This window comes from Hyperoodon ampullatus (genome assembly GCF_949752795.1).
Source record: "Hyperoodon ampullatus genome assembly, chromosome: 20".
In the NCBI taxonomy this organism is placed as follows: domain Eukaryota; kingdom Metazoa; phylum Chordata; class Mammalia; order Artiodactyla; family Ziphiidae; genus Hyperoodon; species Hyperoodon ampullatus.
Genome location: NC_136933.1, coordinates 12866954 through 12892253, shown reverse-complemented (window position 1 = coordinate 12892253; position 25300 = coordinate 12866954).

Sequence of the window (25300 nt, the reverse complement as noted above, 5' to 3'; positions counted from 1 at the left end):
CAGTGACCCCTCAATGGGTCCTTTCCCTGGAATTGCAAATGCCAGTCAAAGGAAACCAGGTTCGATAAAGCTGAGTAGAAACTTTATTCATTGATCAGTGACTGGAGAAGGGAGAGCTCGTGCTCTAAATGCACCTTCCCTCTGAAGGGAGGGGAGTAGGGTAATTTTAAGGTTTAGGAGGCAGACATGTCATCAAGGCTCTAGGAAAGGGGCGGAGATTTCCAGGGGTGGGGCTGTGGGCAGCTGGGACATGTGCAGTCTTCCAGGCTTCTTTGCACAGGGCACTAATTGTGCCTCTCAGAGTAAAAATCCTCACCTGGGGCGGAGAACTTAGCATGGTAAGGAAGCAGAGGTCACTGTGGACACCTCCAGGTCTCATCTGCAAAGGCGCGTTCCTGTGGTCAAGTCCGAGCCAGTTCAGGGTGGTTGGCCATTGCATATCTCTCAAAGCAGATGCAGAACATCTCTGTCAAATACCAGGTACTTTTGAAACAAACGCAGAGGTAAATCAAGGCAAGGATCCTTGAGGTCTCAGGGACCGGTAGGGGTGTCAGAGTATTCTCACCAGGGTCAGGGTGTTTGAAAGTCAGAGGAAGCAGAGTACAGTCTGAGGAGCCCCATAGAATTAGTGTGTTCATTTATGGTGTTACCCGCAAGGGGAATACCAGATACCACGGGACGCAATGGTCCTCTGCAGAGAGAAAAGCCTTTATTGCAGGATGGCCAAGAAAGGAGACAGGAGGCAAAGCTCAGATGTGTCTCCCCAGTCTGGGCTTCTGTCAAATTTCGATGAGTTAGGGGAGGAGAGTTGGATGCGGAAGTGCTGGGGGTGGGTAGGTTTCTACGGGAGGGCTTTGGAGCTTAGCATTTATGGTAAGACGTGGTAAAGCGGCTTCGTACCGCATCTTCATGGACAGCGGACCCTTCGTGCCCCAAAGGGCTCTGGCATTCAGGTTCTGGTCATGTCTGTGTCCTTTCATTCTGTGAGAGGTGAGGTGCGGGGCTGGGGAGCTTTGATCCCGGCTGTTGTTTGAGATCAGAGTTTTCTCCTCTGTGCATGCTTCAGCTGCATGACTTGCGGTTTTGTTCTTTTGTCTCTGAAAGACGACCCAGTACAGTATCTTGCTAGAAACAGGAGGGGGCCAGTTTGGCCTGGTTCTGCGGTTATCATAGTCCACGTGGAAAAAATCCAGCTGCACCAAGACACCAACTGTGGGCTGAAGTGTTGACAGTAGCGATGGGACCAAAGCCAACAGTCGGACCCAATATGTGCAGGAACCTAAGAGAGAAAAGCACAGTTTCAAAAGAATTATTGACCTACCTAGACAAAAAAGGAAAAGGATCTGCAATCGGTGGCTCCCTGGGTCATGCTGGACATAACTGTCAGTTCAGCTCTACACTTCCTGCAGGGCCAAGGTTGTCCCGTGGCAGACTTGTGATGGGGAGGATGATGGGCCAGGTCCCGGTGTCCCCTTCCTCTGAGAGCCTCCCGTGTCTTTGGAGAGCTCTTCTCAAGCACCAAGGCCTCAGTCTGCCTGCTGGATACCCGGGATTCCATTGATGTGGACCAATGTTGGGACAAGACTCATGCTCCAATATTTCCTACTTCAGACTCAAAATTCACCCATCTAATAACATATGTAGTTTGAAGTTCTGCTAACTGCTCTGTGATGGGACAGTCAGTAAGTTCATTTTTCTTATATGTTAATTACCTAGTTATTTACATTCTTTCCATAAGTACAATATCTTAACACAGTCAAAATGCACACTTCATCTGAAAGTGACTTGCAAGTAACCTTTTTTAAAAAAATATCTTTATTGGAGTATAATTGCTTTACAATGTTGTGTTAGTTTCTGCTGTATAACAGAGTGAATCAGCTATACGTATACATATATCTCCATATCTCTTCCCTCTTGAGCCTCCCTCCCACCCTCCCTATCCCACCCCTGTAGGTGGTCACAAAGCATCGAGTGGATCTCCCTGTGCTATGCGGCTGCTTCCCACTAGCTATCTATTTTACATTTGGTAGTGTATATATGTCAGTGCTACTCTCACTCCGTCCCAGCTTACCCTTCCCCGCTGTGTCCTCAAGTCTGTTTGCTACGTCTACTTGAGAGTAATCTTTTTTTTTTTTTTTTTTTGCGGTTCGCGGGCCTCTCACCGTTGTGGCCTCTCCCGTTGCGGAGCACAGGCTCCGGACGCGCAGGCTCAGCGGCCATGGCTCACGGGCCCAGCCGCTCCGCGGCGTGTGGGATCTTCCCGGACCGGGGCACGAACCCGTGTCCCCTGCATCGGCAGGTGGACTCTCAACCACTGCGCCACCAGGGAAGTCCCCACAATTTCTTCTTGATGGTATATTTCTCCTAATGTGAGTCTGGATTTTTAAAATACTGCATTTTGAGAAGATTATTTTGTTTGGAGCAGGTATGGTAGGAGCTGGCCATTTGTGTTTTCTACATTTTGCTCCTGGGGTGCTGATGCTTGGTGTCTCATTTTTCCTATTTACTCTGACTCTTTGGACAAGAGATTTAAGGGAGAGATTTGAGTTTGGTTAATTCAACTTGGAGGTTATGAAGGAATAGATTCTGTAAAAGTTAGGCCGTAGCTACTGAAACCGGGGCCTGACTCCACCCAGGCATGGAGGTGAGATTCTCTCTAAGGCAATGCAGAATAGAATTTGGGAGGGGGACAAATTTGGGGACAAATTTTTTTCAGCTATAATATATAAAAGGATTTTATTTCTGGAGTCCAGTTTCTTTCTCGACACTTACTGTTTGAGGGGATTCATATTGGCTAAATTTGGTGCATATTTGTATTGCTGCTGAAAAAACATGTCCTTTTTGCTTCTTGCACACTTCTTGGGCAGCTGTGTTACAGTGCAGCTGGGCATCATTTGAGATGGGAAATAGGTAGGAAGTGAAACAAACTGCTGGGGGATACAGTTTGGCCTTGAAATTAATTCAATAAATGCTCTGTTTTGGCCATTTTAGAGCCTTGAGGTACAAAAATCCTCTCCATGTGAGCCCAAGGAAGATAAAGAGCGGCAATAGGTGTAGACCAGAGAGGTCTCGTGAAAGTGGAAGCAAAACTGCTCTGGTATGCTGCAGACTTTCTTCCTGAGAGAGAGACCATGAGCCATGTTCCCAGTTCATTGTGGACTTGGTTGTTCCAGCACTGAGCTAAGAGAGTAAAGGCTGTGTGTGTGTGTGAGTGGGGAGGTGTTAGTGGTGGTGGTGATGAAGAAAAGGCTTATCTGTTATTATCTTTGCCTCTTGTGAAGGGACTTTCTCCCCCATGATTCCTGCTTCCAGGGAGGGGCGAATCTGTCGTTTGGATCCTGCTCTTCTGTCAGGACTGGGTTAAATCTGCCAGAGGTCACTGCTCCTGCACCACCTGGTTCCTTGTCCTGCTTCCTGTAAGATTTTCCCATCAGGCATTGTGCTCCTCACCTTCATCTAGTAGGTTTCCTTGCTCTGGGCTTCCCCAGTTTTCTAGCTTCTCCATGTTAAGTCAGTAGGTAGCTGAGTCAGGTCAGACCTGTGCTGGGGCCATCAGGCATTGTGGGGAGGAGATTATTAAAGCTGATATTTTGGTACCTGTGTCAGGAGACTTTTCTGGAAAATCCTGCATGTCCAGGTGAAGACTCTTGCTTTACCTTTTAAGTCTGACACTCTTTCTTTCACCTGGAGAGACAGGGGCTTGATGGGCTGCCACTTTTGTTTTCAGAGCAAGGCCTGAGGAGTTTCATTACAAAAAGTGAATTTATACAAGTTGCAAGAAGAGAAAGGAACAGAAGAATGAAACATACTCTAAATTCCTTACGTCTTTTGCTCTTTGAGAAAGTGACCCAAATAAGAAAAGTTATAATTTCATCTCATCACTCTCATCAACTTGGATGTAAAAGGGAGTCAGGTAGCTTCACTCCTGGGTAAGAGGAAGCAATTCTCATAATTGGGGCTTGATCGTGGACAGACCTCTCAGCTGGTCGTTCCTAAAATGGGTGAAAGGAGGTCTACACCATTTAGACATTTGAACGAAAAGAAAGAACCCCTACCAGCAGTGGTTTGAGAAGGCAGCTCTCGTGATACTTGATGAACACTTAATAATTTGAGTAGATATTAATAATTTGAGCAGTAGATTCTGACTGATAGCTGTCTTTTTGAATTCTGAATTTTTTCATTACCGGTTATATTTGTATTTATTTAAAATATGCCAAAGGAAAGGGCATGTTCCCTGATCTTTGGTCAAGAAAGCCCCCAAACATTTATTACATTATTTTTCTTTATCAAAATTTTAAACTTGTCTGTAGTCAAGTTAATCTTTTCCTTATGGCTTCTGGATTTTGTGTTATTTTTAGAGAGGCTTTTTCCTCTTTGATATATCTATGTGTCTCTGTGTGTATTTATGCATTGTACATGTATATACCTACATATATATCATTCATACTCACATTTATCATCTCCGTTCATTTTGTTCTTTGGTTTAGCTTATATTTATTGTAAGGAGTATTCTTCTCAAATCATGCCTAGCTGCATTATCTAATATACTGCTCCAAAAAAGTATGCAAGGAGTACAGTTTTTTCAAAAAATAACTTTATTTATTTTTGGCTGCATTGGGTCTTTTTTGCCGCACGCGGGCTTTCTCTAGCTGTGGAGCAGGGGCTACTCTTCGTTGCAGTGTGCGGGCTTCTCACTGTGGTGGTTTCTCTTGTTGCGGAGCACAGGCTCTAGGCGTGTGGGCTTCAGTAGTTGTGGCATGTGGGCTCGGTAGTTGTGGCTCACGGGCTCTAGAGTGCAGGCTCAGTAGATGTGGCGCATGGGCTTCCCGGACCAGGACTCGAACCCGTGTCCCCTGCATTGGCAGGCGGATTCTTAACCACTGTGCCACCAGGGAAGTCCAAGGAGTACAATTTTGTATAGAGTTTTTTGGCAGCAATATGGAGAATGGGTTGCAGGGATGCAGATGGAACATGAATGGGACAGAAAAATCAGTTCGGGCTATAGTGATAGTCACAAGAGAGAGGAAAGGAGAGGCTGGAAACACAGTCAAGTGGTAGCCCGGGCCTGACTCAGAGACCGTGGGATGTGAGCGTGTGGGATGGGAGGGCCCAGGTGCCTGGACCATGGGGATGACCAGATGGTGGCGCTATCCCTGAGAACGCAAATACCAGTGAAGGAGCAAGTTTGGGAGGAAAGAAAATGAGACTGAGAGATTTTAGTTATGTCTCCTTAAAAGGAACGAGAAGTGCCTGGAGGGAGTAAAAAAGACTGGGCAGGCCTGGCACCGGCAGTGGTGGGTGGAGGTCGGCAAAGATGGGAGGCTTTGGATGGGCAGACGTCTGCTGAAACCCTCGGTGGTGGGACTTCAGGAGAGGGGGGAGGGGTACAGCAGGGAGGGAAGTTAAAGCTGGGTGCCGACCCTCTCTCCACCTGTAATTCTACCCACAAACCCCACTATCCACCTGTTTTCTATCCTCATCTCAACCTAGAAAGGCCAAGACAAACCCATTTTAGGATTAAACTATTTCCAGAAGGGGTTTCTTGTCTTGGAGGTGGAAGCTGTTATTAGCAGTGACTATGTTACACTGTTCAATGAAAGGCCATCCTTTGCCGGAAGTACTGTATGCTGCGCGTGTCTCTGCAATTTCCATGTTAGCCACTGGGTGGCGGGCTCAGTTCACAGAAACAAAACAATCAGCTCCGCAGAAGTTTCTTTTTCTAACACTGTTGACAAAAGGAAGATGGTTAATAGAAGCCAAGATTGGCTGCTTTGTAGAAAGGAGAGGATAGAAACTTAAAAAAAAAAAAAAATTACTCTTTTATTGAATAATCCATTTGAGCATTTACTGCTTGATTATGTGCCTTACAAAAGTGTATTGCTCTTAGGGGCTTCCCTGGTGGCACAGTGGTTAAGAATCTGCTTGCCAAGGCAGGGGGCAAGGGTTCGAGCCCTAGTCTGGGAAGATCCCACATGCCGCGGAGCAACTAAGCCCATGTGCCACAACTACTGAAGCCCGCGTGCCTTAGAGCCCGTGCTCCACAACAAGAGAAGCCACCTCAATGAGAAGCCCGCGCACCGCAACGAAGAGTAGCCCCTGCTCACTGCAACTAGAGAAAGCCCGCGCGCAGCAACGAAGACTCTACGCAGCCAAAAAAAAAAGTGTATTACTTTTTTTTTTTACATTTTTAATGTATTGCTTTTTTATTCCCTGTTCCTCCAGGATGCTGAATTTGAGAAAGCAATCAATAAAGATTAGTTCAGACAGCCAGGTGCCACAATCGCATAGTGATCAAATTCTGTTCCTTAACCAGACAAGCTGCTTTTTATTCCCAGACCTGACCTCTCTAATGCACCCCTTAGTCCTTCCTGTGGACTGAATTCTACCCCCCCACTCCACCATGTGACTGTATTTGGAGATATGACTTTTAGGCGGTAATTATGGTTAGATGAGGTCGTAAGGGTAGGGCTCCTAATCCTGTTTGATTGGTGGCCTTAAGACGATTTAACATTTCAGGATTATCTTAATGATAAGTACTGGGGAGTTGAAGAAACCCTAAGACAGAAGAACAGTAGAATATTTTTCTCATTATCCCCAACTGTCTTAAACAAAACAAAAATCCCTAAAACTTGTCATATATGTATATTTTACATAGTATATATAAATTTTTTGTTTAGGAAATTATCAGATACCCAGTTGCACAGAGCCAGAAGAAAGGTGATAGTCTGTGGCAAAACTTGTAGAATCTCTCCTGCCAATTTTCCCGTTTGCTAAAAATAAAAATTCTTTAACTGGGGACAAGGCCCTTGATTCTGCAATTTGTAATGAGACTTAAAAGTGTATGTCCCCAGAAAGTTAAAGCATTGTCTTACATTCATCCCAAAGTGTAAAACATGGATTCCTTTACATGTAGCTGCTTCAAGGAAGTAGAGTAGAGAAGCGGTAATAAAAGAAGGGGAGAGGCGAGGAAAGGTATAGAGAACCAGGGGAGATAAGAAGACAAACTATCTCGTTCAGAATTAGCAAGGCCCAGATCTGCTCAGTAGCCTCGAGATTTTGGGGCTTTTTACTCACTTACAAAAGGCATACACTTAAACATTGAAATAATCCAGACTTTTAACTTTAGATCAGAATCTGAAGTCCAGTGCTGACATTTATGCCTTTGGGCAAGGTGCTTTCTGATGCCTTTTCCTGATCTATAAAACAGAGCTAATGCCTACTCATGGAGTTGTCTGGAGGCGAAAATGAGATGATGCCTACAAAGCCTCTAGCCTTGTGTGGCACAGCATTGGTGCTTGGGATTGTTTGGTGAGGGGTTAGCATCATAGTTAAGAGTATAGCCTTTGAGATCAGACTTTTTGGCTTAAATTCAGCTTGGCCACTTATTAGCTAGGCTGTTAGAACAATTTGCTTTACAAGTTTCCTCATCTGCAAGCTGAAGGTCATATTTACCTCCTTTTGTGAGGATAAGACAACATGCCTCAAGCTCTGTGTATAGTGAGGGCTACTTTGTAGAAGCTCGATAACCAGCAGCTGATCCTGTCCACTCATTAGGCTTGGTTACTGCACTTGGCCCTGGGGGAGGAAATGGTAGATGGAGGCTGCAGTAGCCTCTTGCTTTCACTCTTGCTGTCTCTCTCTTATTCTCTTTTTTAGGTCTCCTGGTGATAAATGCTTCCAGTTTAGTTTGACAATGAGCTTATTGAATTTTCACTTTTGGAAAGTATTTTTACTGTGTATAGAATTTTAGGTTAAAACACTTTGAAGATATTATTTCATCATCTTGTGGCTTTCATTATTTCTTTTGAAATGTTGTCCTATATCTTATTGTTTCTCCTTTGAAGGTAATCTTTTTTTTAAAAAAATTTCTCTTTACCTTTGTTTTTCAGCAGTTTTAGCTCTGTAAGTAAACTAGGTACATCTTACTCTGATGTAGTTAGGTACGATTTTCTTTGTATTTATCTTGCTTGGGGTTTGTAGTGCATTTTGAATCTGTGGATTTATGTCTTTCGTTATTTGTAGCATTATTACTCCAGATATGGCTTTATTCCCATTCTCTATCTCTTCTTCTGGGAGCCTGATTACATGTGTTATATATTTTTATTATATTCCTTTGGTCTCAAATTTTTTATATTTTCAAATTTTTTCTCTCTCTGATTCACTCTGGATATTTTCTTCTTTAAATAGACTTTTTTGGGGAGCAATTTTAGGCTCATAGCAAAATTGAGTGGCAGGTACAGAGATTTCCTGTATACTCCTTACCTCTATGCATGCTTAGCCTCCATCATTATCAATATCCCCTGCCACAGTGGTACATTTGTTACAATTGATGAGCCTACATTGACTCAGCTTAATCATCCAAAGTCCATAGTTTACGGTAGGGTTCACCCTTGGTGTTGTACATTCTGTGGGTTTGGACAAATGTATGATGATATGTATCCATCATTATACCATCACACAGAGTATTTTCACTGCTCCCCCATATTCTCTGTGTTCCATTTATTCATCCTTTCCCCTCACCCCCACCCCATCCTCTGGCAACCACTGATCTTTTTTACTGTCTCCATGCTTTTGCCTTTTCTAGAATGTCATATGGTTGGAATCATACAGTATGTAGGCCTTTTCATATTGGCTTTATTCACTTAGTAATATACATTTAAGTTTTCTCCGTGTCTTTTCATGGCTTGATAACTCATTTCTTTTTAGCACTGAACAATATTTCACAGTTTTTATATTTTCTCACATAGTGGAGATCATTGGTTGCTTCCAAATTTTGGCAATTATGAAGAGAGCTGCTATAAACATCCATGTGTAGGTTTTTATCTGGGCATAAGTTTTCAGCTCCTTTGGGTAAATACCAAGTAATGCAATTGCTGGATTGTATGGTATGAGTATGTTTAGTTCTTTAAGAAACTGCCAAACTGTCTTCCACAGTGGCTGTACCATTTTGCATTCCCACTATCAATAATGACCATTCCGGTTTCTCTACACCCTCACTAGCATTTGAAGTAGTCGGTGTTCCAGATTTTGGCCATTCTTAATAGGTATGTAGTGATATTTCATTGTTGTTTTAATTTATATTTCCCTGATGTCATGTGTTGTGGAGTATCTTTTCATATGCTTATTTGCCATCTGTATATCTTATTTGGTGAAGTACCTTTTAAGACTTTTGATCCACTTTTTAATCAAGTTGTTTGTTTTTTTATTGTTGAGTTTTAAGAATTCTTTGCTTATTTTGGATACAGTCCTTTATCAGATGTGTCTTTTGTACATATTTTCTCCCAGCTCATCTGTTATTTCTTCTTGGATCATGCCTTTGATGTTATATATAAAAAGTCATCCTCATACTTAAGGTCATCTAGGCTTTATCCTATCTTATCTTCTAGGAGTTTTATAGTTTTGAATTTTACATTTAGGTCTCTGATCCATTTTGAATTATTTTTTGTGAAGGGTATAAAGTTTGTATCTAGATTTATTTATTTGCATGTGGATGTCTAGTTGTTCTTTTACCATTTGTCGAAAAGACAATCTTTTCTCTTTTGCATTGCCTTTACTACTTTGTCAAAGATCAGTTGATTATATTTATGTGGGTCTACTTCTGGGCTCTGTACTCTGTTCCATTGATCTATTAGTCTTCTTTTTTGCCAGTGCCACACTTCCTTGATTACTGTAGCTAAAAGTAAGTCTTGACATTTGGTAACATCAGTCTTCTAGCTTTGTTCTTCTCCTTCAATATTGTGTTGACTATTCTGGGTCTTTTGCCTCTCCATGTAAACTTTAGAATTAATTTGTTGGCATCCACAAAATAACTTGCTGGGATATTGATTGATATCACATTGAATCTCTAGTTCCAGTTGGGAAGAACAGACATCCTAATAATATTGAGTCTTCCTAGCCACTTGATACTTTCTTGTGAATTACAGTCAGTCCTCCATACTGTGGGTTCTGCATGTATGCACTCAACCAATGGCAGATTGAAAATATTCAGAAAAAAAATTTCAGAAAGTTCCAGAAAGCAAAACTTGAATTTACTGTACACCAGCAACTATTTACATAGCATTTATGTTGTATTTACAACTATTTGCATAGAGTTTACATTGTATTAGATATTATAAGTAATCCAGAGATGATTTAAAGTATACAGGAGGATGTTTCTAGGTTGTATGCAAATACTATGCCATTTTATCTAAGGGACTTGAACATCCATGGAATTTGGTATCTGCATGGGGTCCTGGAACCAATCCCTCTGTGGATACCAAGGGATGACTATATCCTCTTGTCATTAAATCTGTTTTCAGTTGATTAATGTTAGTAATTGTGTTTTTCAGGTCCAGAATTTCTATTTGAGTTTTTTTTTAATTTATTTTTTATTTTTTATTTTTTTTGGCTGCTCCACACAGCTTCTGGGATCTTATCTTAGTTCCCCAACCTGGGATCAAACCTGGGCCCTGGCAGAGAAAGCACCAAGTCCTAACCACTGGACTGCCAGGGAATTCCCAAAAGTTTACAGTTTTGAAATTTTCCATCTTGCTTGTTTAAGTTAAATATGTCACCCAAGGTTATTTTAAATTTCGTGTCTGACAAATTCAATATCTGGATTTCCTATGGGTCTGTTTCTGTCGTTTGTTTTTTTCTTAATTTTCAGACAATTCTTATCTTTTTGGTCCTGATACTTTTAGATTGTATGCTCTACATAGTGCATGAAAAATTATAATGAGAAGTTGAGGCTCTGGTCACTGTTATTTTTCTCCAGTGATGATACACTTTTGCTTCTGGAAGGCAGTCAGGTCAGGGACTGATTACCTCAGTTCAATCAGATACTGAGATGTTTCAAAGCTTAGCATCAATCTTTGTGAAGATGGGCTCTCAGAAGACTGAGGGAACTTCATTTGTAGTAATGTTCCCCCCAAAACTAAATGGCCTGAATTGGGTCAGATGCTCATTTCTGAATCAATCGCTTTGACCTGAGGAATGCTATTTACACAGTGGCTATGGTCTGGTTCACCTTAACCACCCCGATTAGGTTAAAACAATCAGGTTCCAACCCTGGAAGTGGCTTAATCCAGTTCTTCAACTACTGCAGGATAGTCACCTAATGCTGAGTGGGTAGAAAAGGTTCAGGGAGAGAACTGCATTTTACTACACATGCTGACTGCAAAAAGCATTAAACTCAGGCTTGACTTTACCACCAATTTGAATATTACTGGCCAGGTAGTGCACATTATGTCTTTAAACTTGAAAGTTTCAGTAAAGTGAGGGAGTAGGATTATGTCATACAGACGTGTCTAGACCTCTTTCCACTCTGGTTTTTACTTCTTGACCTCCTGCCAATGCAGCCAATGAGGTTTTATTCTGAAAAAAAAAAAAAAAAAAAAAAGAACATTTCTGTCTCAAAATCCCAGAGCTATTGCACAGGTCACTAGGAAAGCAGGATCCCTGTTCTACTTCTTTAGGAATTCCCACCATCTTACTCCAGAGATTTAATTTCCAACTTCTAGGAAGTTCTTCCTTCTGGTTCACTTATGCATGTGGTTTATGTAAATGTGGTCCATTGGCCTCCTCTGTGTGAGTCACCTGTGGTGCTGGCTAAGAATGCAAATTCTTCCCTCCCCTTGAGAGATCCTGATTCGGTAGGTGATGCTGATACACATTAAAGTTGCAGAAACACTGTTACATACTTTAAACTGCAGTGTGTGCCCTTTCCTACTTGCTGGCTCCTCAGAGGAGATGGAAAACATCCGTTCATCATTCTATGCATAAGCCATAACATAATTTTGATTACCTCAGTCCCACAAGACTCCGATGATGTGGGTTTATCTTATCACATTGGGAAGTACCCAATGTCAGGAACCTCATATTCTTACTTCAGCACTTCGCCTCTTTTTCCCAGGCTGCCGCCCTCTCATCTTTCCCTTTGTTCTGCTTGCTCCAGCCAAACCCGTTATGACCAAAGAAGAATGGCTATTAGGAAACACCTACATGTCCCCCAGTGATTAAGACTCTTCTGTTGAACATTTAGGGTTTATATAGAGACCTTGATGGTTTGTTTTTTGAGTGTTGTTGATATTGAGAGATTTGTGTTTCAGACCAAAATATTTTTTAACATCACTTAGAAGAATAAACAGGTGCCTATGACACACTAAAAAATGCTGAGATCATGTTAATTAAACATAATGAGAAATAAATAGCAAATACATGGATGACACATGAGTTCCAGAGTGGAGATAAACCCTGTTCTCCGCTGGAGAATGAAGCACTAAGAACAGCACTGAAAAAATGCTGAAAAAGAAATATAATGCGGCAGAAACCATCGTGCTGGATTCTTTTTCTTTTTTCCCTTTGGTAAGATGTTTATTCACATATTTTGCCCATTTTTAATTGGATTGTCTGTTTTCCTATTCTTTTTTTTTTTAACATCTTTATAGGAGTATAAGTGCTTTACAATGGTGTGTTCGTTTCTGCTTTATAACAAAGTGAATCAGCTATACGTATACATATATCCCCATATCTCTTCCCTCTTGCGTCTCTCTCCCACCCTCCCTATCCCACCCCTCTAGGAGGTCACAAAGCACTGAGCTGATCTCCCTGTGCTATGCGGCTGCTGGACTCTATTTAAAATGTTCGTTATTACTTATAAAGCTATAACATTTATATTTGCACGGTACTGCTGGATAAGTGAATAAATCAATAATTCAGAAAAGTAACAATATAAATAAGATTTAATACCTAATAAAGGAGGAAAAATAGATCAGTGAGAAGTACACTAGGGGAGAAGTGGAGGGGATGGAAGGAGGAGAGGTAAGGTCTTCGGCCCCCCTGTGCTGTGCTGGCCCTCAGCACCTTAAGATGCAGGATCCCAGGGGAAGGAGGTGGCTATAAAAGGGAAGCTGTCATATATGAGAACCATACGGTAAGAAGGTACTATAACTCATGGGTGGGATATTATGCTGGGGAAGAGAGGTGGACTCAGAAATGTTTTCAGGCTGGGGCCATCCCAAAGTCCATGGCAGTGATGCTTGTTGGTAATAAGGGCACTCTTCTGACTTTGTGTTCTTGTAATTATTGCAGATCCTTTCGAGTGGGTCATGGCTGCCGTAGAGTGGGCTCCTGGAGGGAGAAGACTGGTGGGCAGTGGGGTGGTGGCGGGTGGAAAGGATGGGCCACTTAAGTAGGGGAAACAGCATCATTGCAAGTATCTGTCTTATTGTTAAAAATCATTTATTATTTTTAGTGTACAGAATTACTACACCAAAACAGAATGTAATATAATTATAAAATATAATACAGTTTACTGTATGACATAATGCAGATAATTCAAAGAATATATTAATGCATGAAAGAGGAACAAAACTTCCCTTCCCACTTTACCCTCCATCTCTCTCTTTCTCCTTCTCTTAAGGTTACCACTTAGGCTTTTCTTCTGTATGTTCTCAGAAAAAAATCTATACATATACTAGCATGCATTCATGCATTCGCTCCATAGGTATTTATTAAATGACTTCTCTGTGCCTAGCATTGTTCTAGAATGGATGCTAGGAATAGAGCAGTGAACAAAGTAATCACGTGGATCTTCTATTCGGATGGGGGGAGATACACAGTAAGCATGTAGCATATTAGATGGTGATAGATGCTACAGAGAAAAATTAGGCAAGGGGTGTGTGTGTGTGTGTGTGTGTGCCCTGGCGGAGAATTGGGGAATGTTTGCTAAATTATATAAATTGGCTTACTAATAATGCTTACTAATAAGAAAAAACTAGAACAGGAATTTAAAGGACAAAGTTATCCTTGTGACTGTCTGGAGGAAGAGCATTCCAGGTAGAGGGTTCAACAAGTGCAAAGACCCTGAGGCTTGTTAAGCACTTGGTGTTCTTAACAAATGGCAGAAGGCCAGGCTGGAGGGGAATAGGCAGCCAGGAGAGTGGTAGGATATGGGATCCAGGGTACCTGTGGTTTGTAGGCTTTTACTCTGAGTAAGATGGGGATCCAGTGGAAGGTTTTGAGCGGGTGACTGACACGATCTGACTTAAATCTTGGAAGGATTGTTCTGGCTTCTCTGTTGAGACTAGACTACATGAAGGGAGGGATGGACGGCAAGGGGATCAGTTAGGAGGCTTTCAACATATTTCAGGGGAGAGATGATGGTGGCTTGGGCTAGAATGATAGGGTGGAAGGGGGCAGAAGTGGATATATTTGAGATAGAACCAACAGAATTTGCTAGTATATTTATTATGGTGTGTGGGAGAAGGAGAGAAATCCAGATTGACTCCAAGATATTTTTTAAAATTTATGTTTTCCAAGTTTTATTGAGATACAATTGACATATAACGTATAAGTTTAAGGTGTAAAACATATGATTTGATATATTTATGTATTGTGAAATGATTACCATGATAAGTTCAGTTAACATCCATCACCTCACATAATTACACATTTTTTTTTCCTTTGTGCTGGGAACTTTTAAGGTCTACTCTCTTAGCAACTTTCAAATATACGATGCAGTGCTGTTAACCACAGTCATCATGCTGTACATTACATCTTCAGAACTTATTTATCTTGTAACTGGAGGTTTGTACCTTTTGACCACGTTCGTGCGATTCCCCCTCCTCTGGCAACCACCAATCTGATCTCTCTTTCTGTGAGTTTGGTTTTTTAAAATCCCATATGTAAGCGAGATCATACAGTATTTGTCTTTCTCTGTCTGGTTTATTTCACTTAGCATAATGCCCTTAAATTTCCATCTGTGTTGTTACAACTGGCAGGATTTCCTTCTTTTTTATGGCTGAATAGTATTCCATTATGTATATCTGTCAATGTGTGTGTGTATATGTGTATATATATATAAACAAACATTTTCTTTATCCATGTGACTCCAAGATATTTAGTTGGCTTGGGCAACTGGAAAGATGGAGTTGCCATTTACTTAGATGGGATGATTACAAGAGGAACAGGTTGGAGGAAGTGTGTTGGAATTGAGGGCTTGGTTTTGGCTGGATTAGACAACCAAGTAGTTATGTGTAGTAGACAGTTGTATACACGTCTTGAAGCCAGAACTTTAAATATGTGAGCCAGTGGCACAGAGATGGTATTTAAAGCCGTAAACTAGATGAGAGCACCTGGGACGAAAGTGTAGCTAGAGAAGGTATGTGTATATGTAGGTACTAGGTAGTGTGCACGTCCAAAGAACCTTTCAGGAATTCAGGTTTGATATATGATGGGATTAGTATAATGTCCTAAAGCAGAAAGAAATTTCAGAGAGAATTATAGAAAAGTTTGCAGGCTTCCATACTCTTATTAAAAATGGAAAAACTGAGAAGCCATGGAAATAGTTACCATGGAGACCTCAACATTCCAGGAATGATAAGCTGACTGGACCTAACTGTGACCTGGGAGACCTGCACGAGGGATGGGCTGGCAGCCAGAGCAGACTTGCTCCCTAGGACTTTGACGGCAGCCTCTCCTCAAGGAGAGGAGTCAGATGGCTTATCAGAAAAAACCCACCAAATTCAAAATATGCTTAATGTTTCTTTGTCTAGTCTATTCTTAATCTGAATCTGATGTCCAGGACGTTCTCCACAGAAAGAGGTTAACAGGAGATCAAGATGGGCAGGATGAGGGAAGAATGGGGAGTTGACCACATGGGCTAAAAGGGAACACGTAGGAATATGGGCAGCTGGGAAAATAAGTACCTTTGTAGAAGAAGATGTGGATGCGTGGACATGGAGTGGGGGAAAGAGGGTGGGATGAATTGGGAGATTGGGACTGACATAAATACACTACCATATGTAAGATAGATAGCTTGGGGGAACCTGCTGTACAGCACAGGGAGCTCAGCTTGGTGCTCTGTGATGACCTAGATGGGTTGGATGGGGGGTGGAGGGAGGGAGGGAGGTCCAAGAGGGAGGGGGATATATATATACGTAGAGCTGATTCACTTCATCGTACAGCAGAAACTAACACAACATTGTAAAGCAACTATACCCCAATAAGAAAAAGAAACTATTCAAAAAAAAAAAAGGTAAGGATAAAAGTGCTGTTAAATGATGGGTTGAAGACATTGTCTTTCTGCCCCTCCCGATTCCCACTAAACTGATAGTAAAATAAGTGAAACCATAGGAGTTTAGAGAATGGGAGAAGAGCCAACAATGGACAGGAGATGTCAACACATGTTTGATGGATTGAAAGCAGAACAGAGGAAGATGGAAACCAAATGCTGCTGATGAGAATTTAGACCTGCTCAGGATTTGCCAGTGACAGGTACCACGAGGAAGAGATTGAGTCAAGGGGCTAAACACAGGGAGGGAGGGTTACCTGAAGGTTTCTGTGGTATACAGTTTGACCGCATCCCCTCCCCAACCGGAAAAGCCAGGCCTGATAAACTCCAGAGAATTTAAAATGGAGAGGGTCTGCTTTAAGGGACCTACATTGTGTGTGACCCTCAAATAACACGGGTTTGAACTGTGAGGGTCCACTTATACGCATATTTTTTTCAATAGTAAATACTGTAGTACTACATGACCACGGTTGGTTGAATTCGTGGTTGTGGATCCCTGTATATGGGTACTTGGATACGGAGGGCTGACTGTAGGTTAGATGTGGACTTCTGACTGCCCCGTCAGTGCCCCTAACCCTCCAGTTCAAGGGTCATGGTAATGATTTCTTTTATCTGTCTTTATCATATACTCCCCAGACTATTTTTATAATCTGGGAAGAGGGAGTCGAGGACAGATTTCTTTTTTTTTTTTTTAATTTTTTCCTTTCATGGATTGTGCTTTTGGTGTTATTTTTTTTGAATTTTATTTTATTTATTTTTTTATACAGCAGGTTCTTATTAGTCATCCATTTTATACATATTAGTGTATACATGTCAATCCCAATCTCCCAATTCATCACACCACCATCCCCACCCGCTGCCAGTTTCCCCCCTTGGTGTCCATACGTTTGTTCTCTACATCTGTGTCTCAATTTCTGCCTTGCAAACCGGTTCATCTGTACCATTTTTCTAGGTTCCACATATATGCGTTAATATACGATATTTGTTTTTCTCTTTCTGACTTACTTCACTCTGTATGAGTCTCTAGATCCATTGAGGACAGGTTTCTTAATGGAATACAAAATACTACACAAAAGGGCCAGTCGTAAATGAAACATTGTGTATAAATTGGACCATATTAAAATTAAGAAAGTGTTCAAAAAATGATTAAGATAGTGAAAGGGCAAGCCTCACTTGAGACTTGTATCCATAAAATATAATAATGCCTTCAGATTAATAAGAAAAAGGCAGAATAACCAGTAGAAAACAGGTGAAATATGCAAACCTAAAAGAGCATATCCAAATGGTAAGAAACATATGAAATAGTGGTCAAATTCACTAGCCATCAGGGAAATCCAAATTTGTTTCCTTATTTATTTTTCTAGGGAAATCCAAATTTAAATCACAAGGCGATACATACATATACACGTACAGAATAGCTAAATTGAAAACGGCTGTAAAGGTCAAGTGTTGTCAAGGACGGGGCGGGGTGGGCGCGGGCCTGGTGGCAGTTGGAATTCTCACACACTGCTGATGGGAGTGTAAACTGGCACTACCACTTTGGAAATTATTTGACAGTATCTACTAACATTGAATATGCACATATCCTAGGACCCAGTGGTTGGTGTCTACCCCCAGAATGCATACATGTTTTCATCAGAAGACAGGAAAATAATAGTAATAAAAATAAACAATAAAAATTAAGAAAGCTGGTGAGCAGATAATTAATATCCCGGTGAATTCTCAGAGTGGAATCCTGCACCCCCGCCGATCCATCTTCCCCATCTCATCCCATTACATTTTCATCACATTTTTTCCTCTCTAGTTTTTTCTTAATTTAATTTTTATTTTATATTGGAGTGTAGTTGATTTACAATGTTGTGTTAGTTTTGGATGTACAGCAGAGTGATTCAGTTATACATATACATATATCCATTCTTTTAAATTTCTTATTCGAACCTGTTCTCTCTGTATAGCACTACTCTCATGTTTTATATTTTATTGAGAGTGCCAAGTAGTTATCTGAAATTTCCTGCGGGATCCTGTAGTGAATAACTTCCGGATATTTATTCTTCATTTGACCTTCATGACAGTTTCTTTCACTGCCTTGCTTTATTTTCCCCCATAGCCTCCATGCTACTTTTTCTTTTTGTTGACTGTCATATGTGCTGAGTCCTTTCCATTTCACTGTATGTCAACATACAGTTGGTAGAGATTGTATTTGCCCCTATTCCCTGCACTTGATTTACGGTTAATTTCCCTCTGGGATCTGACATATTCACATATATGTTCTTCTCTACCATGGAGGCATCCGTAGCCCACTGCCCAGTTCTTTGCTATGTTGAACCAATGTATACATGATACCCTTCAAGTCCCAGAATGCACAGGACCACAACTAGATTTCTTCTGTCTTTATATGCATCCTGTCCTGCTGCCTCTCTGGGCATGAGCATGGAGTAGACCCAGTAGAGCTTTAGAAAGCTCACATTCATGACTATCACTATACAGCACGTATTCATAGAAGCCTTCTATTTTTGTGGCTTTAGAACTATCATTTCCTTAGCCTTCTTTACTTTTTTTCTCTTCTTTTATGAGCACTAGCAGGTAGTTTTCCTTGGGGGCACCATTTTTATAATCACTTTAGGAGTGTTGCTTTATCTAGAAGGTGAATGGAGAACTATAAAGCTATTGTGAGATATGGGAGCTGGGCTGTCAGCTGTGCTCACTCATTACTTCAATGACTTATTCCGTTCAGCAGCTTTACAAAGCGTGCGATACCAATTTGTGCTTCAGGAAACTTTTAAGTTTTAGAATTTCAAGAGTCTACTGTTTCAAAGTTAAAATATCAATTAGGTTTTTCCTTAGTGGTCTGTCACCCTTAATTTATGTTGGTATTTTCTCAGTGGAATCCCAACATCATTCAGGAATAAAGCAGATAGGTACTTTGGAGGAGTCCAAAGGAAGACGAGAGCCTCAGTAGAAAATTGTAACCATCATTTCTCACAGGATCTGGTTCGCTTATGCTAAGTGCTATTTCTTTGACTCATTTTTTTTTTTTTTTTTTTTTTTTGCGGTACGCGGGCCTCTCACTGTTGTGGCCTCTTCCATTGTGGAGCACAGGCTCCAGACGCGCAGGCTCAGCGGCCATGGCTCACGGGACCAGTCGCTCCATGGCATGTGGGATCTTCCCGGACCGGGGCACGAACCCGTGTCCCCTGCATCGGCAGGTGGGCTTTCAACCACTGGGCCACCAGGGAAGCCCCTCTTTGACTCATTTTTGTTAAGTGCTCGTTGAATCCGTCTTCCATCTCTACTTGGACCAAAGGATCAGTAGTCATGTTTTCTGTTCTTCACTTTTAAGACCTGATCTCAGCCCCTGGATTAGCCTTGGTTTACATGGTCTCCTATATTTTGACATACTTCGTGAGGGGACAGTAAGGCCAGACCTAGGAACAGCTGTGAAACAAATGATGTCTTCCATGCCCTCAAATGTGTTATCCATTGTGCCTGGCATCCTTCCTTTCTTTCCTTTCCCGTCTTATTTTAATAAGTACTACTTAGTATAATGAGATACCTCTACCAGGAGGATTGAACCATTTTGATGGTAGAGTACGAAGTTACAGGAACAGCACAGTAACCATCTGCTAATGGCACTGATGTCAGAGGAGCTGATTCTAAATTGCTAGGTTGATTTCTTAAGTGAGATCAAATGGGTAACCTGACCTGAACACTTCTGCTTTTTCATTTACAAATGTATTCTTATAAGAAACTCCCAAGAAGTGTGTACATTAAGATTTCCAGTTCATCATGGAAGCCAGTGGTCAGCAAACTTTTTCTATAAAAAGCCAGATAATAAATAGTTTAGGCTTTACATGTCATACAGTCTCTGCTGCAACTACTCAGCTCTGCTGCGGTAGTGTGAAAGCAGCCATGGACAATATGTCAACACATGGGTGGGACTGAGTTCCAATAAAACTTTATTTACAAAAACAGATGGCAGGCAGATTGGCCAATAGCCTGTAGTTTGCAACCCTTTGCCTTAAGCCCAAGATTACTTGTTCTCTTGGGTTTTTCCAGTTTCATCTCTCCCATGTCCTCCAGTTCCCTTAAAGAGAAACAATGTTTATAAATTAAAATAAAACATAATGAGTGTTCCACCATGTAGGAATGTAATTAAACATAACTGTGAAATTTTAGGCCTCTTAGGAAGTTTTTCTGCTGCTGAGTCTAAATCTTAACTTTTGAATGAATGTTATTTCTAGGGCTGCATTTCAAGTATCTGCATATGACTTCTGGAATTGAATATAGTACATTCTTGGGGGAGGACAGATGCCCACACATTGAATTCACCATCTGTTCAAACAGAGTGGGAACCAATTGTCTTTGAGGATAAGGTGTGAACGCCTGATTTTTTTTTCCTCGAAGATTGAGGATTTACTGTTTCAGGTGTATGAAGGTGTATTTGTCCACAGCTATGCAGTTAAGCCTATTTTTAAAGCAAATACATCCTCAAGGTGAGCCATCATAGGTTGATTTATGACTCAGGAATGCTAAATTCTCATGTTGGAATCTGAGGAACAGTTACATTGTTCTGTACACTGTCTGCTGCTTCCTACACAGATAATTACCAGATGCTAATTTACAGATGCCAGCAGGAACGGAAATGGAGTGAATGGTTGCCCACAGAGATAGGAATTGGATTTTATCAGGAGTCATGGACAAGCATGTTTGTTCTCAGAAGAAAAAAAAAGTCCAGAAGAGTGACTGGTTAAGAAATGTGATAGCAAAATGAGTTCTCCAAAGGGCAGTGCAGTACTGAAAGGCATTGCTTTAGAGTTAGACAATCTAGGTTTAAATTTTTATTGCTCCATTTAATAGGTGGAAACCTTGGCTGAGTTACTTAACCTAAGTCTCAGTTTCTCACCTGCAACATCAATGTAATAGAATCTGTTTCAAAGTTGTGAGGATTAAATAAAATAAGCACATGTAGAACATTTAGCTCAGTATCTAGAACATAGTCAATAATCAATAAATGTTAGCTATTATATTCTAATTAAAATGCCTCCAATCTAGTGTTTAAGTTTTCTTCTGTATTCAACAATCGCAAATAAACATTTTTGCCTTCTTCATTTGCTCAAGGATATCAGAGATTTCAAGAGTAATTGATTGCTACCATATAGAATAGAAAACTGAGATCCATGAATTTATTCAAACTGCCGAAGGTTAGAGAAATATGGAACTAGAATTAAAACCCACCCACTGATCCTCTAATTAATATAGAATTTCCCAAATTTGAGCCTCTCCAGAAGGTGCACTGATTGTTTTCCGACTCAGCTTAGTTCTCATGTGATTCCACAAAACTCAGCATCAAAGTCAAATTTATAAAAGGAGTGACCTTTGGCAAATTATATCCCCCATTCTCAGTTTTTCATTTATAAAATAAGCAGGTTGGTATATAGAGAGGTGATCCCAATTCTGGAGTCCTAAACCTAAAGATCTTGTAGAGAAAGTCATCATTAAGGTGAACAGCTAGTTATGGAAGTACCTAGGCCATGGTTGACCAGTGTCATCATTTTCATGAGAGTGTTGGTAATTAGAATTAAAGATGGACCCAGGATTGCAGCTATCACGCAGACCAGGGTTACCTGCACCTGCAAAATGTCCTTGCTATTATATTTGATGCTATGTATTGATGATGATACCAGACTATCCCTGGAATTTACATCATGCTGTCACAAGGGATGGACCAGGGATTTTAGAATTTGAGGAAAACTTAAAAGTATATGATGAATAGCTATGCAAATAGTGAAGTATGTAAATAAGTACCTTTTTTTCATTGAACAATTACTTAGGCAAATCTATTTTTATCTCAGAAATGATTAGTCATATAGGTTCTTAAATTTATAATGAAAAGGATGTTATTTATAATTCACTTTAAGCACACACACACACACACACACACACACACACGGTCCATTTATTCTGCCAATTACATTTCTTAATGTGCAGGGCACTTAAACTGAAATAATGTTTTAGGAAAAATTTAGTAATGGAGCTGAAGAGGTCTACCTCTTTAGTTTCCTAAATTCCAGTATGATACTTAAATCACTACATTCGGATAATCTTTTTAAAAATAGCATGGGGAAAACAGCACAAATAAGACTCTTACACAGTTCCTTAGAGTCGTTAATTAGAACTGGATATTGTTCATGAATTTAAATGATCACCGAATAATTTAATACATAAGCAATGATACTACTGCTTATAAGAGTAATCAAAGCTTATACTTGGAATAAACGTTATCCTTGACACACACTTCAAAATCAACAGAGATTTTCAGAGATTTATACTTTTGAGTAATTATCTCAAAAGATAGGTAATTCTCTATCATGTGAGATACATTATTCTATAAAATAAGATGCATAAGTTACCTGAATCAGGCAGTCAATACCCGATTTATAATTTTCTCTGTTGGAGCCTGTCACGTATAGGCAATTCGGTGTTGAGGTTAAGAAAGTGGGCTCTGGGATGGGACAGAGTTAGATTTGATTTTGTTCTTTGCCCTTTACTGTGTGACCTTCAGGAAGGTACTTGACCCATCGAAGCCTCAGTTTCCTCACTGATACAGAGAGTAACTGTGACTGTTTCATAGGTGGCCTTGAAAGAATTGGGATAATTACCTGTAACCTGCTAAGCACAGTGTTTATATCATGTGCACTGTGCCTTTTTAAAGTGATCACTTAGCTTTTGGAGAAAGACATACAGCTTTCTGTTTATAGCAGCCTTTGGGCTGGGAGGGGAGGGCAGGGGGCTGAGGCAGGTTCTCACCCACCCCATCGACTGCGATAGTCAGAAGCCAGGTGAGCAGTGAGCAGGGGATAGGTCACAAGCATGCAGGTGTGTCAGGTCCTTAAATGCACTGATGGCAATTTTCAGGTTTGAATCTTGAAATTTGCTTTTTATTTCCTGGCTTTGGTGGCTATTTCAAACCATCTACATTTGCCCACCTCTTTTTAATTTCTCTGAATCTCTGACTAATCTCAGTAGAGATATGATTACAAAATTAAATCTGATGGAAATTATCTTTTTTGGAATTTAAGGTATAGAGAATTCCTTACAGATTCTTAACTTTCTGGAAGAAAACTATAACTAATATGTTCTATTAATGAGAAGTAGAATATATTTTTGTCATTTATATAAAGAAAGATACCCACTTTTTTTCATTTCTACTTCAGAAATTTGGATTCAGTAATTATATAGTAATTTTAGCTCCACTGACTTGCATACTGTGGTGAGGATAAATTATTCTTTTTATTTTTATATAAAACTTGAGATAAAGTTATAGTCTTTTGGAGTCCATTTAAATATATGTCATTTCATTGTACTGGGGTGGGAACCCCCTTTTGATAGTAGATGAGAACATCTTGCACTCTCCCTCAGAATTGGCAAAAATGTGGATAAAACAAAACATAAGGTGATAAAGAGAAAATCATTCCAAGTTAATTAAAATAGAGTGAAAACTGTTTATAGTTAATATATACAATACAAATGAGTTAATATGTGTGGAAAACTTAGAATAATGTCTGATACACAATATGTGCATAACATATGCCAGGTCATATTATTATTATTATGTCAAAGGAGAATGCATTTGCAAATAGTAGAATAAGAAAAGAGTGGGTTTTCCTATTTACTGGATAACATGACTTCGACTTGATCTTTGATAACATTTAGCAACAGGTGCTGTTAGAATAAAAAACATTAAGGTCCTAATTTATTGTTGAGTGCAAGTGTTGGCATACTTACAGGGTTTGATATTTTTTCATCTGATTAAGGAAATTAGGTATATATCTTTTATCTTTCAGAGAATTAACGATCTATGGGGACCCCAAAAGGAAAGCAAGCACATTCTGCTTACCAATATGATAGGTTATTTTATTTGTTAAGTGTAATTGTAGTTGACAAATTTATTGAATCCATACACCAGAAATGTCCTCCACGTTTTAAGAATTTCGATTGCTAGACTTGCAGGGATTTGACTTTCTTTTTATTTTTATATAAAACTTGAGATAAAGTTATAGTCTTTTGAAGTCTGTTTAAATATATGTCATTTCATTGTACTGGGTTGGGAACATGGTCAATACAAAATAGTCTCTTTTTCTAACGCAACTTTATGATAGCCATTAATATTCAGGGGTGCAACAAACCTTGTAGTAACAGCTCTTAACGTTTAGATAGTATTTTAGAGTCATCACGAAGTGCCATCATGTCCACTACCCCATTTCCAGGTGTGATAGGCTGCATGCTTTCCCTTTTAGCTGTGAACCAGAGAAGTTGCTCCCCCCAGCTCCCTCTAGTGGCAAAACCCTGGGGTTACTGCTCTTTCTATCACATCACAGCTTCTCGCAAGCTTATATGGTTACACGCATCACAGCAACACCTAAAAATAAGTAACAGCTTTAAATAGCCTCATGTCATTCAGTGACTTTAGCTTAAATGTATTTCTTCTGCGCTTACTTTCCACTTGAAAGCATAGGGCAGATACTTGAACTTCCCCTTCTTTCAGCATTATCTGAGGATGAAGCATGAAGGCATAGGAGAGGAAAGAGCAATGCCCCCACCCCCTCTTTTTTTTCTTTTTCTTTTTTCTTTTTTTTTTTTTTGCGATACGCGGGCCTCTCACTGTTGTGGCCTCTCCCGTTGCGGAGCACAGGCTCCGGACGCGCAGGCTCAGCTGCCATGGCTCACGGGCCCAGCCGCTCCGCGGCATGTGGGATCCTCCCAGACCGGGGCACAAACCCGTGTCCCCTGCATCGGCAGGCGGACTCTCAACCACTGCGCCACCAGGGAAGCCCTCTCTTTTTTTTCTTTTCAGAACTTGGTTGCTCTCCTATAACCATATGCATTGGCATCCAGGGAGGTCATGGGAAAATTAAGTCAGGGACAGGTAGACTGTGACATCAGTAGGACCCAAGAAGCTGGCAGTGGTAAGGAAGATACTACATTTTTAAATAGGAAGGTCAATTAATGGAGAGCCTTTTGGGGAGTCTTTTGCACTGACTATTTTTATTTCCTTTTTAAACTTCTCAGTCACACACTATAACTCAGTGAGGCAAGTCAGGAAAGCTGTTTTTGGTTGCTTAACAGTGAATTTGGCCACTAGTTCATTTGCTCTAACAGAGTTTGATGCTCGGGGTGTCACCTGTTTCGAAGAAAGACCTTCAGTCAGTTGAGTGCACTGAAAAGCCTGCTTTTCCCCATACTCCACTA